Source organism: Dromiciops gliroides, chromosome 2, assembly GCF_019393635.1.
Source record: "Dromiciops gliroides isolate mDroGli1 chromosome 2, mDroGli1.pri, whole genome shotgun sequence".
Taxonomy (NCBI): domain Eukaryota; kingdom Metazoa; phylum Chordata; class Mammalia; order Microbiotheria; family Microbiotheriidae; genus Dromiciops; species Dromiciops gliroides.
The window spans coordinates 351,716,905-351,729,987 of NC_057862.1; the positions used below are offsets into that span (position 1 = coordinate 351,716,905).

Genomic DNA, 13,083 nt, shown 5'->3' on the forward strand with positions numbered 1-13,083 from the left:
TAATACAGATGGTCTTCTGTTGATGCTATATGGCTTTTTGTCATGAAATACCATGGTCCCAGAATAAGCAAAATTAGAGGTAAGACAAAGGGAAATTGAAACAAACATGGTAGGGTTAAGTAAGCTATTATATAGCAAGTTAGAAAGGGTACCATGTGCATGAGGAGTGGCATAAACGACATTAAGGATGTGTTGTATGACTAGAAGAGTTAGGTCAATCAGGTTGTGGCAAATGGGAAGCCAGAAGGCTAACTTACTTGAAATTTAAAAAAAATTAACTTTGTAAAACTTCTGAATTTAAATAGCAAAAAAGAGCCTTTCCAAATATGCAGAACACAAATAGAGAAGTCTACATAAAAGCACAAATCTCCATTTCATGTGGCATACTTAAAAAAAAAAGTATATAATAAATTCTAGATGTTACTATCAAAACAGTCCTGGTTATCTGTGCTTTCATCTGAACTTCTTTTCTCTTTCAAAAAAATGTGACAATGATCCTCTTTATGGGAGTGGGGAGCGGGAGAAGAAAAGGCTGGAAGCAGCATCAAAACTGCTATAACTCATATTAAAACATAAGATTTTTTTAAAAAAAGTCCTTTCAAACAAATAAGCATGCATAAGCAAGCAAAAAGAATCTTCACAGGAGCCTTTTCTTTCTTCAATCTGGGTCCATGATCTCTCTCAGGAAGTGAATAATAAGCTTTTTCTTCAAAGGTCTTCTGGAAACAGTTACTCATCGCAGCAACAGGAGTTCTTAAGTCTTTCAAAGTTGTTTTTGCTGTTTTTATATCGATTGTTCTGGTTCTGCTCACTTTATTCTATACCAGATCATATTATCTAGTATTCTGTGATATCATCTTTAAAATTTCTTATAGTGCAATAATATTCTGTTAATTCACATACCATAATTTGTCTAGCCATTCCCTATTTGTCTAGGAAACAAAATAACCCCATTAGATTCTAGATCTTTGCTTTTCTCTCTCCCTCATCCCCTCCACTTTAATCTTCCCTTCAGGATCAAAAAGCTTGTTTTACAAATTATGACTATTCCCTCCCTGGAATTGTCCTCACCTTTTAATGTCCTTGCCCCAACATCTCTGCTTATTTCCCTCTTGAGTTTACTGTATTCTATACCAAGTAAGCATGTGTACATTCTACCCTCTCCTTTGTTTAAGATAAATGAGTTTCATCTGATGCTAACTGCCTCTCATGTCTTTTCCATGTCTGCATACTTTTATGTAATCCCTACCCCTATTTATAAGAAAGAGCAAATTCCCTTCCTCTCCACAATAATGGATTCCTCTCACTTTCTCTTATTTTTCTACTCTTCAAACCCTCAGAGGAGAAACAATCAACCCCCCTACCCTGAATCATTTTTTTATTTCAATCAATCAATACTCTATGAAGACCCTATTAAAGTTCTAAAAGGCACATATTTTTTCTACCATAATACTATATTTAACATTATATAATTATACATCCCATGCCAATTGCTAAAATAAATTTACCTTTATAAGTTTTTCTGGACTCTCACATTTATGTTTCAAAGTTCTTACTCAGCTCTGGTCTTTTCATTTAAGATCGATTTATTTTCCTCCTACAGGACACTCAGTTTTGCAGAACAAATTAATCTAGTCTGTAAGCCCATCTCTTTTACATTCTGGAATATTGTATGCTAAGAACTCATTTTTAGAAGCTGCTATATTTTATTGTGGGAGTCTGAATGTAGTTTCTTAGAACTTGAATTGCCTCTATCAGGGTGAATGCGGTTTCCCCCCCCCCCCTTGATATGAAAGTTAAGATTTTAGCTATAATATTTCCTAGTACTTTTCCTTTTAGAGTTCATTTCAGGAAGTAATAGGTGAAAACCATCTGTACTTTGCCCTCTGGTTCTACTGGATGATTTTCATTTATGATCTCTTGAAACATAGTATACAGATTTTTTTTTTTAAATTTTAGTTTTCAGGGCATCTAATGATCATCCAGTGATGAAATTATAAGTGTTGTTCAGTTGTTTCTGTTGTGTCCAGCTCTTTGGGACCCCCTTTGGGGGATTTCTTGGCAAAGATATGGGAGTGGTCTGCCATTTCCTTCTCCAGCTAATTTTACAGATGTAGAAACTGAGGTAGACAGGGTTGAGTAACTTGCCCAGTGTCACACATCTAGTAAGTGTCAAGTGTCTGAGGCCGGATTTGAACTCAGGTTCTCCTGAATCCAGGGCTGGTGCTTTATCTACTGTGCCACTTAGCTGCCCCCCCCTCCCCCACTATTCATTTATACTTTATGGTAGAATACAGTGTAAGGTGTTAGTCTAAGCCTAATTGCTGACACACTACTTTCCAGTTTTCCCCATACTCACCGACTTCCTATAGTTTCTTCTTTGAAGCTACAGCTGTTACCTTCCCCTTATTGCTAGCCTTTGATTTGACCCCAGCATATCACATTTTCCTCTCTACTCCTGTACTTCCTGCCTCTATTTCATGTACTCTCCCATGTTCTAATACATCACTCATACACACACTCATACACACACGCACGCACGCACACTCTCTCTCTCTCTCTCTCTCTCTCTCTCTCTCTCTCCTAATTCACCTGCAGGCAGGGTTTCAATAGGTTCTGTCCATAGAACCCTGCTATCTGCTTCTTCACTATTCTTCCAATTACCACTATTACCTGTCTCTTTATGTACATTTAGAAAAGGTCTCTCTGCTGTCCCTCTGTTACTGTTCCTGTCTTTGCCTGCTTCATTTATTCGTGCCTCCTGTAATTCTCTTGTCTGGGATGTTTGAGAAGCAATAATCTCTGCAATTCTCATTTTCTTTCTCATGGCATTTCAAATGCTTCTTTATTATTGAGGCTTCACTTTTTTTCCTTGTACGGTTAAATTCAAATTTGCAGGGTAAGCTACCATGGACTGAATCCTGAGTTCCACTACTTTCTGGGTCACATTACACCACTCTCTCTTATGTTTTATGGCAGTTGCAGAATATCTTGTTATTCAGATTTCCTTTCCTTTGTATTTGAAGTTCTTTCTCCTGATCACTTGTAGAACTTGTTATTTTTCAAATGAACTGTTAAATTCAATCACTATGTGTCCTGGAGATAATAGATTTAGGTATTTTTTCTGGAGATCTGTGAATTCTTCTCCTAAGAATTTCATTTTATGTTCAGAAATTCTGAGCAGTTCCCTTCTATTTCTTTTATTATGTTACTATGATTTTTTGGTCCTGTTGTATTCTTCTATAAGACCTAGGATGCTTATATTATCTCTATGCATCCAGTCATCAAAATCAGTATTTTGCTTAGATTTTTGTTTTGCTTCTCTTCATTCTAGATTATCCTACACTTCTATGCACCTGCATTCCCAATTTATTGTTTTCTCTCTCCTTTTCTCTGCTGATTCTAGTTTTTCTATTCTGCTCATTGTTTTTTCTCTGTAGGCCATTAAATTCTCTCATGACCCTCATTTCTCTTTTGAACCACCACTCAGGAACAATGTGTTGTAGTTTCTTGTTCTCAGATTCCACAAGGTCTTCTGTCTCATAAAGGGATGGACTATTTTCCTTTGTTTTGAAATATTTATCCACAGATGCCTGAAATAGTTTACTATATCTAGAGGTTATACTTCTGCTGTTACTGTTTCCCCTGTTGATCTATCTGGTTAAGTTCAAGATCTTTGACTTTTCTTCATGAAATCTTTCATAATTTCTGTCTCTACCTCCCTCCCCCTCCCCCGCTGGTTTGTTGTCCCCTATTACTCACTTTCTGACTTCCTCTTCTCAGTTTACTTGAAGGCTGGATCTCTCAAAGCATCTCAGCCACCTCCCATGGTGTGAGATTCAGAGTTGACCAGTCTAGTTCTCTGCCCCAAGTGCCTTTTGAGTGGTCAGCAATGGTACCAGCTGGCTATTATGCTCTTCAAGCTTAACTGAGTGCTCCACAGTCCCCCATACATGTACTGTCCTGTTTTGCTCCCTTTGTTCCTTAGTTCTTTGGCCTGACACTGGCAGTTCGGAGCTTTGCAGCTCTGATGTTATGGAGCTGTCTATTCTGGCACCAATTCTGCTGGTATTATGGGTTGTCCACCTCAATACTACTAGTTCAGAGCTTTGCAGCACTAGTGCTACAAGGTTGTGGCATTTTTTGTTCCTGAAGGGCTTTGGCTGAACTGTCTTTCATAGCCATGGTAAATTTCTGTAGCCTTGGAGGAGGGGTCTTTATGGTAGTGGAAAGTGGGAAGGGGTCAACTGTGTGGGGATGTGTTTTATTGTAGACCTATGTCATATCCTTGTCAATAATTTTATCCTACTAGTTTTCTTTTCTAAGTTATTTATTTTCCTTCCAATTCTTTTGTCTAGTGCCTTCATTTCCTTTGTCTCTTATGTAAAGTTGCTATCTAGCTATACTGTCTAAAAATCTAATGAGTGGTTGCCAATAAATTAGAAGCTTTAGCAAGAGTTCAGACGTTTAAGTATTTATTAAAGAGCATTAGGATCTAATGATCAGAGAGAAAGGTAAAAATCTAACTATTTCTAAGAGACCCCATCATGGGACCCGCCCATGGTGAGGTCAGGAACAAAAAGGACCCAATGCTTCCTTCCTCCTCCCAGAAACCTCCTGTCTAAACCAGAAGCATCAAACATTACTTCCTGACACCAAGGAACTGACCTTCCAAGCCACATGGCTTTCCCTCAGATGCCTTCTCCTCACAGCGGAGCTTTCCTACAGTATCTCTCCAGCAGGAGTGTCACTCCAATTGTCACACTTATTTCATTTCTTCTAAATATTCATTTGTTCTTGGGGAAAATAATTTTTTTTTTTAGTCTTTGCTTGCAGTATTTATGGAATTACTCTCTCCTTTTGGGCTATCTCTGGATTTGCAAAATTTTTATACTGGTTAGTTTTTCTTTGATCTACTCATCTTACTAGCATTACAGAATTAGGGCCTTGTACCAGGGCCAGGCTTTTGCTCTTTGCTACGTTTCTGAGTGGTCAAAATCAATTGGTTCATTGAGGATTCCGAGCTCTGAATTTTACAGACACTCTCTGACATCCCAGAACAGATTGTTAGGGACCTCAGCCTTTGTACCTAAGCCATACTGGTGAGAAGACTACAGTACTGCTATTTTCTGTACTCCCAAAGAAACTACTCTAGGGCTTTCTCAGAGGAGCTCTTTGCTTTTACTGCTTCTGAATTCAAAGTCACATAAATTATATATCATTGTCTCAGTTCAAACTAGAAGGGTATCCTGAACTGGCATTGGCATTGCTTATCCTCAGGCTCCTGGAAGATGTTACCCAGTTAAGAAGGAATCACTTAATGAGTATTAGAGGATTTTTTGGTTTGGTTTTTTTTAAATTACTCTTTGGCTTGGTGCAAACTTCAGGGTTTTGATAGAGTAGGTATATGGGAGCTGGTAGAAATGACTCTCATTTAAGCAACCGACTTTTTATTTTCTTGAGTTTTCAAGATGACCAGAAAAAGGCTCACAGTACTTTGGGTAGAACCTCTATAGAAGTCTTATAGAAAGATAGAGATAAGAATGGAATAGGATAAGAAGACAGTTTAGATATACACCAGAGGAGCAAAGATCTGATAATGTATCCCCTAAAATATCTAAATATAATTCATTAACCATATCTGAATACTTGCAAATAAGTACCTGTGTGAAAGATGCAAATAAGTAGAAGAAACAATTATTATCCTTACTTGGGAAAATGAGATACTTATATAGAAAAAAAAGAATCTTATATGTTTTATTAACAAAATGAGGGCAGTAGATGAATACTGAGAAGAGGGAGAGTTCCCTGAAGAATTGTAGTGGCTGGAGAAGACTTCATATTAGTAGAGTGTAAGAACATACATGATCAGTACTTCCTTGGCTCATATTATTTCATGTCCTTTCCTTTTAGATTTATAGATTGCTTGAGATGGGAGAAATTTTAAAAGATTTAGTCTAACCCTCTTCTTCTGAAGATGAAGAAATTGAGACTCAGCACCCATAGGGAAGCAATGCGGACAACTTCAGAGTTTATCAAGGATTCAGCCACAGGGTTGAAGCTAGCAGCAAGAGGTTACCTCAAGTGTCTGGGAGCATGGATTCAATGCTTAGAATCACTAGCATGAGGTCACCCAGGGCAGATTGTAGATGAAGTCCCTTTTCTAGAACAGTAGCATGTGATCTGCTAAGAAAGGAGAAAACTCCAACCCCACCCCTTCCTAGCTAGACCAGCAACTACCCAAAGTAGATTGCTAGAAGATAAATAAAGATTAATAAACAAACAAAAAACCCCAATAAAGAACTGTGAAGTATGGGAAGATCAAAGCACAATCTCTCCTCCAAAAAGAATAATTCTAATAAAACACCTACAAGCAAAGCCTCAAATAAAAGCAGTTTGGCCACAAGATCAATTAGAATTCCTTGAAGAAATGCTGCAAGAGTTTAAAAGTGTTTTTAAATTGTATTATAAATTAAACAAGAATAAAGAATTGCAAAAGAAATGAGAAATATGGAGCAGAGATTTGGAAGGAAAATTTAGTATGGAACAAACTCAATGAGAAAACAAGAAATATTAAAATGAGACTAAAAGAATAAAAGAAAATGTAAGGTGTGACCTGAAAAACTGATTAAGGAGACATAATTTAAGAACCACTGTGCTACCTGAAAGCCATGACCAAAAAAAGAAAAAGCTGGAGATGGAACCAAGATGGCAGAGGAAAGGCAGTGACTGCCCTGAGCTCTCTCCAAGACCCCTCCAAATACCTTTAAATAATGCCATAAGCTAATTCCTGGAGCAGCAGAACCCACAAAAAGACAGGGTGAAAGACAATTTAGAAAGTTGGCAGGAAAGGTCTGTTGTACCAGGGTGAGAGTGGTGCGCAGCCCAGTGCAGGCCATGCCAACACAGGGAACCAGGGAACCAGGCCTCGGGAGCCTTGGAATCAGCTGCAGCAGCAAGCTGCTTCTGGAACTCAGCCTACGGAGCAGTTGGTCAGGAGGAGGTTACAGGGGTTTCTTTGCTGACACTGAGGTAAGACTGTTGTTTTGCCCATGCTCAGATCCAGGTCTCAGTCTTGGGTGTCAGTCCCAGGTTGGGGAGGAGGCACAGCAGAGCTTGAAGCCATAATGAAAAGCAAAGGGGCAGCTAGGTGGTGTAGTGGATAAAGCACTGGCCTCGGATTCAAGAGGACCTGAGTTCAAATCCAGTCTCAGACACTTGACACTAGCTGTGTGACCCTGGACAAGTCACTTAACCCTCACTGCCCAGCAAAAAAACCCCCCAAAAACAAAAACAAAAATATAATGAAAAGCAGGGCTCCGTTCTAGGTTCCAAGGCCGAGAAGCAGACCTGTGGTTGCTTGCAGACCAGAGCAGAGGCCAGGAGAATGGTGACCATATCTCTCCTTAAATCATACCACCTCGGAAGAACAACGGACTTACAAATTCCTAGAAGTATGCAGGAGAACTGTCCCTGAAGCTTGGGACAGTGCACCCTCCACCCTGGAAGCAGTGCCCCACTTTAACAAAGAGTTAAAACTCAAGAAACAGGCTGTAAAAATAAGTAAACAGAAAAAAAAATGCTGACCCTAGAAAGTTTATTTGGTGACAAGGAAAACAAAAATACACCCTCAGAAGAAGATAACAAAGTCAAAGCGCCCACACCCAAAGTTTCCAAGAAAAATATGAATTGGTCTCAGGCCACAGAAGAGCTGAAAAAGGACTTTGAAAATAAAGTAAGAGAAGAAGGGGAAAAAATGGGAAGAGTAATGAGAGTGATGCAAGAAAATCATTTTTAAAAAGTCAATAGCTTAAAAAGCTGTTGGCCAAAGAAAAGGAGGTAAAAAAGCTCGCTGATGATTGGACCATACTATTTCTTTTGTTTTTGATGCTGTTGGTTTTCTTATTTCAGGTTTTTCCTTTGTGTTCTGATCCTTCTCATATAGCATGACTAATGCAGAAATATGTTTGATGTTATTGTGTATATTTAACCTATATCAGATTGCCTGCTGTCTAAGGGAGGGGGGGAGGGAGAAAAATTTGAAATTTGAAATCTCATATAAGCAAATCTTGAAAACCATTTCTATATATAACTGGAAAATAATAAAATACTTTCATTTAAATAAAAAAAAACCAAAAAAAAACCTCCCTGAAGAAAATAATTCCTTAAAAATTAGGATTGAGCAAATGGAAGCTAATGACTTTATAAGAAATCAAGACACAATAAAACAAAACCAAAAGAATGAAAAAAATAGAAGGCAATGTGAAATATCTCACTGGAAAAACAATTGACCTAGAAAAAAGATCCAGGAGAGAGAATTTGAAAACTATTGGACCAAAAAAAAAAAAAACCAAACCAAAACAAAAAACAATTGGACCACCTGAAAGCCATGATCAAAAAAAGGGCCTAGACATCATCTTTTAAGAAACTGTCAGGGAAAATTGCCCTGATATTCTAGAACCAGAAGGTAAAATACAAATTGAAATAATTCACCTAACACCCCCTGAAAGAGATCCCAAAATGGAAACTTCTAGGAATATTATAGTCAAATTCCAGAGCTCCCAGGTCAAGAAGAAAATACTGCAAGCAGCCAGAAAGAAACAATTCAAGTATTGTGGAGCCACAGTCAGGATAACACAAATCTAGCTGCTTCTACATTAAAGGACTGGAAGGCTTGGAATATAATATTCCAGAGGGCAAAGGAACTGGGATTACAACTAAAAATCACCTACCCAGCAAAACTGGGCAAAAATGGGAATTCAATGAAAGACAGGACTTTTAGGCATTCTTGATGAAAAGACCTGAGCTGAATAGAAAATTTGACTTTCAAATATAAGACTGTTGAGAAGCATAAAAAGGTAAACAGGAAAAAGAAATCAGGAGAGATATTAAAAGGTTAAATTGTTTACATTACTACATGGGGAGATGATACTTGTAACTCATAAGAACTTTCTCATTACTAGGGCAGCTGGGTAGAGTATATTTAGACAGAGGGCACAGGTGTGAATTGAATATGAAGGGATAATATCTTTAAAAAAATAAAATTAAGGGGGGCAGCTAGGTGGCACAGTGGATAAAGCACCAGCCCTGGATTCAGGAGGACCTGAATTTAAATCTGGCCACAGACACTTGACATTTACTAGCTGTGTGACCCTGGGCAACTTAACCCTCATTGCCCCACAAAAAAACTAATAAAATAAAATAAAATAAAATAAAGGGGTGAGAGGAATTCACTGGGAGAAAGGGAAAGGGCGAGGTAGAATGGGGGTAAAGTATCTCACATAAAAGAAACAAGAAAAAGCTTATGGAGTAGAGGGGAAGATGGGGGAGGTGCAGGGGAATAAGTGAGCCTTACTCTCATCAGAACTGGTTCAAAGAGGGAAAATCATACACACTCAATTGGGTATAGCAATCTATCTTACCCTGCAGGAAAGTAGGAGGAGAAGGGGACAGGGGAGGGCGGGGTGAAAGAAGGAAGGGCATTCAGAAGTAAAACTTTTGAGGAGGGATAGGGTGAAAGAAGATAGAAAATAGAGTAACTGTCATGGGGAGGGAATAGGATAGAGGGAAATAGCAATAGTAATTGTAAAAAAAATTGAAGTAAGTTTGTCTGACAGGCCTCAGTTCTCAAATACATAGAGAACTGAGTCAAATTTGTTAAAATAAGAGTCATTCTCCAATTGATAAATGATCAGATGAAATAATCAAAGCTACCTATAGCCATATAACAAAAAAAGGTCAAAACAATTCTAGGGTACTACCTCATATCTACTGGATTGGATAATAGGACAGCAGAGGAAAATGACAAATGTTGTAGGAGATATGGGGAAAATAAGACATTAATACTCTCTTGATAAAAGTTGTAAACTGCATCAAACATTCTGTAGAGCAATTCGGAACTATGGCCAAAGGGCTATAAAACCATGCATGCTCTTTGACCTAGTAATACCACTACTAGGTTGGTATTCAAAAAGAGATTAAAAAAAAGTTGAATTCGAAATTAAGCAGATGCCCTTCAACTTGGGAACAGCTGAACAAATTGTGGGATCAGATTATATGGAACACTATTGTGTTATAAGAAATGATGAGCAAGATGCGATCAGAAAAGCCTGGAAAGATTTACATGAGCTGATGAAAAGTGAAATGTACTGTATACAAAATAACAGCAATAGATAAAATGATCTGCTGTGAATGACTTAGTTATTTTCAGCAATACAATGATCCAAGACAACTCTGAAGGATTTATGAAAAATGCAATCCATCTACAGAGAAAGAACTGATGGTGTCTGAATACAGATTGAAGCATAATTTTAAAAAATTCCTTTTTCTAAATAATTTTGTCTGTTTTCTTTTACAACCTGACTAATGTAGAAATGTTTTATATGATTACACATATATAACTTATACTGAATTGCTTGAGTTCTTAATTGGGGTTGTGGGGGGGGGGGAGAGGGAGGAAGAGGATTTGAAACACAAAGTTTTAAAAATCATTATTAAAATTTGTTTTTACATGGAATTTGGGAAAAATAAAATTCTAAATAAATGGAAAAAATTTAAAGTTCTTTACATTCCAAGTATTTAAAAAAAAAAGGAAAAGCTTTGATTTCAAAGAAAGTATGAAAAAAAATGCATAGATCTCTCAGAACCAGAAAGCAAAATAAAAAAAATAAAAAGAATTCAATGGTCATCTCCTCAAAGAGTTCCCAAAATGAAAGCTCCTAAGGAATGTCACAGTTAAAATCAAGAGTTTTCAAGTCAATTATTGCCAGCTGCTGGAAAAGGTTTAAGTGGTGAGGAAACATAGTCAGGATCACGTTAGATTCAGGTTACCACCATAAAAAAGCAAAAAAGCATGGCATACTATATTCCAAAAGGCAAAAGATATGGGCTTACAACCAGAGGATATCTTACCCTGCAAAAGTAAGTGTAATTATAGCAGGGGGGAAATGAAACAGAAGACTTTCAAACATTACTGATGAAAAGAACAGAGCTGGATTGAAGCTTTAAACTACAATCATAAGAATAGAAAGAAACATAAAAAGCTAAATAGGTTTTTAAAAACTATATTTGAATTGGGGGTAAAGAAGGTACTGATATAAGCATCCCTTAAGAACTATTTCAACAGGGGTCATAGAAGTCAAATAAGATGAAATACTTGGGAGTGTTTTGATTCCAGGTGACCAACGTTTTAGAACAATGCCCACTTCCTGAGAGAGGTGATGAACTAGATATGCTGAATGAAACATACATTTTTGCAAATGGCCAATGTAGGAATGTGTTTTGCTTAACAATTTGTTAAAGGGTTTTTGTGTGTATGCATGTGTGTGTGTGTATGTGTTTTTCTGGACAAGCAGGGAGTGGGAAGGAGAGATATGGGGACTGTTAATCCAAAAAAATAAAATTAATAAAATTATTATTATTATTTTAAAAAAAGGTGTTTCTGAAACAAAAAATGAGGCATACTTTAGAACAGCATATAGGCATTATTTAAGTCCATGACAACTGGTGAGGGCAAAAACTCAAATTTCTTTTATGACTTACAGTATTAGGTACCAGACTAGTCTATTCTAAAAGCAGGCAAACTAGTCCATATTTCACTGTCTTAGTTAAATGGTCACAAATAATCTGTGCAGATGTTTCATTACAAAGACTAAGCAAATTTATCTTTTGACTGAGACAAGAGCTAGACTGAATCAGGCACTAGACAATAAAACTAGACAATAAAAATATTCTGCCCCCATTAAAGACTCTAAGATGAAGTAAGCTCCTGTAGGTGCATAGCACATAACCCAGGAAAAATGTGTCTCTCTTCACAGCCCTGAAGATAAAGTTGGGGGGAAAAAAAGGCTAAGAGAATAAACTTACTGCACATTATTTATGGGAAGACAGAAAGGCAAAAGAAAGAAGGGCAGGAGCACATGAAGGCCTCTCTCTGATCACTGTTACCTCCATATCTATGACAAGAACTACCTGCCTGTTCAGTGTCCACAGAAAACAGTGCTATTCTTCACTTCTGTGAGGGGGAAGTAAAAGATACCATCATGTCTAATTTTTATGATGATGTAGGGCTAAGCTAAACTGTACCAAACTCTTGTTCACCTTCTATATTATCACATTTGCCTTTACACTTCAACTCCTACTAATGACTTTCAATTTCTAATTCCCTTCTCAAAAATTTCATTTGTGACTCCCTACACTTCATTCCCTTCTTATATGACTGCATCCATAGAGATTTACCAAACATTGTGAGAATAGCTAGAGAGTCACTGAATCTAAGATTTGGAAGAGAACATACAGGTTATAGGTAATTCCCACCCCCACAACTGAAGCATCAATTGTCTCCACAACCTCTCCAACAACATGTAAGATTACCCAGTCTCTGCTTAAAGACCAAAAGTGAGAGGGAACTTTAACTCCTAAGGTCATCCATTCCATTTCAGGACAGCTCTCAGAAAGTTTCGCATTATATTAAGGCAAAATGTGCCTCTATAATTTCCCTGCAATGTCTTAATTCTGGCCTACTGGACCAAGTAGAACAATCCTACCCCTCTTTCACAACCCTTCACACATGCAAAGGTAACAAAAACATGATCCCTCTTCTTCCCTTATCTCTTTAGTCCAAACTGACCATCTCTGGTTTCTTCCATTGATTCTCATAGAACCTCATATTCTGTGGATGCAGTCTACACAGTCATGAACACGTGATGCACAACTGGTCACAATACTCCAGATACGGTGTGACCAAGGTAAAGCATGGTGGGATTATTTCCTCTTTTGGTCTAGATACTCAATTTAGCATTACAAGATCACATATCTAGCCTAGAAGGCACTTCAGAGGTTATCAAATCCAATCCTTTCACTTTACAGATGAGGAAACTGAGGTCCAGGAGTAAGATTACAAGACTTCTCAGGGCCAAACTCCCACAATCACATTAGGTTTTTCTCTAGGTGCTGTGTCCTAATGTTTATTACTAGAGAGCCTATAGTCAACTAGGACACTGAGGTCCTTTTTCAAATGAACTGCTGTCAAGTCTTGTTTTGTAAAGGCAAACAAAACAAGAAATGCTCATTCCCCCTCTGTCT

The 13,083-nt window shown here is 37.6% G+C and overlaps 1 protein-coding gene across 5 annotated transcripts in view; it reads right to left on the bottom strand.

The window, feature by feature from the left end:
* FBXO38 (F-box protein 38) overlaps window positions 1-13,083 on the bottom strand; it is a 117,798-nt gene that overhangs the window by 31,867 nt on the left and 72,848 nt on the right. The gene's annotated exons all lie outside the window — the stretch shown is intronic.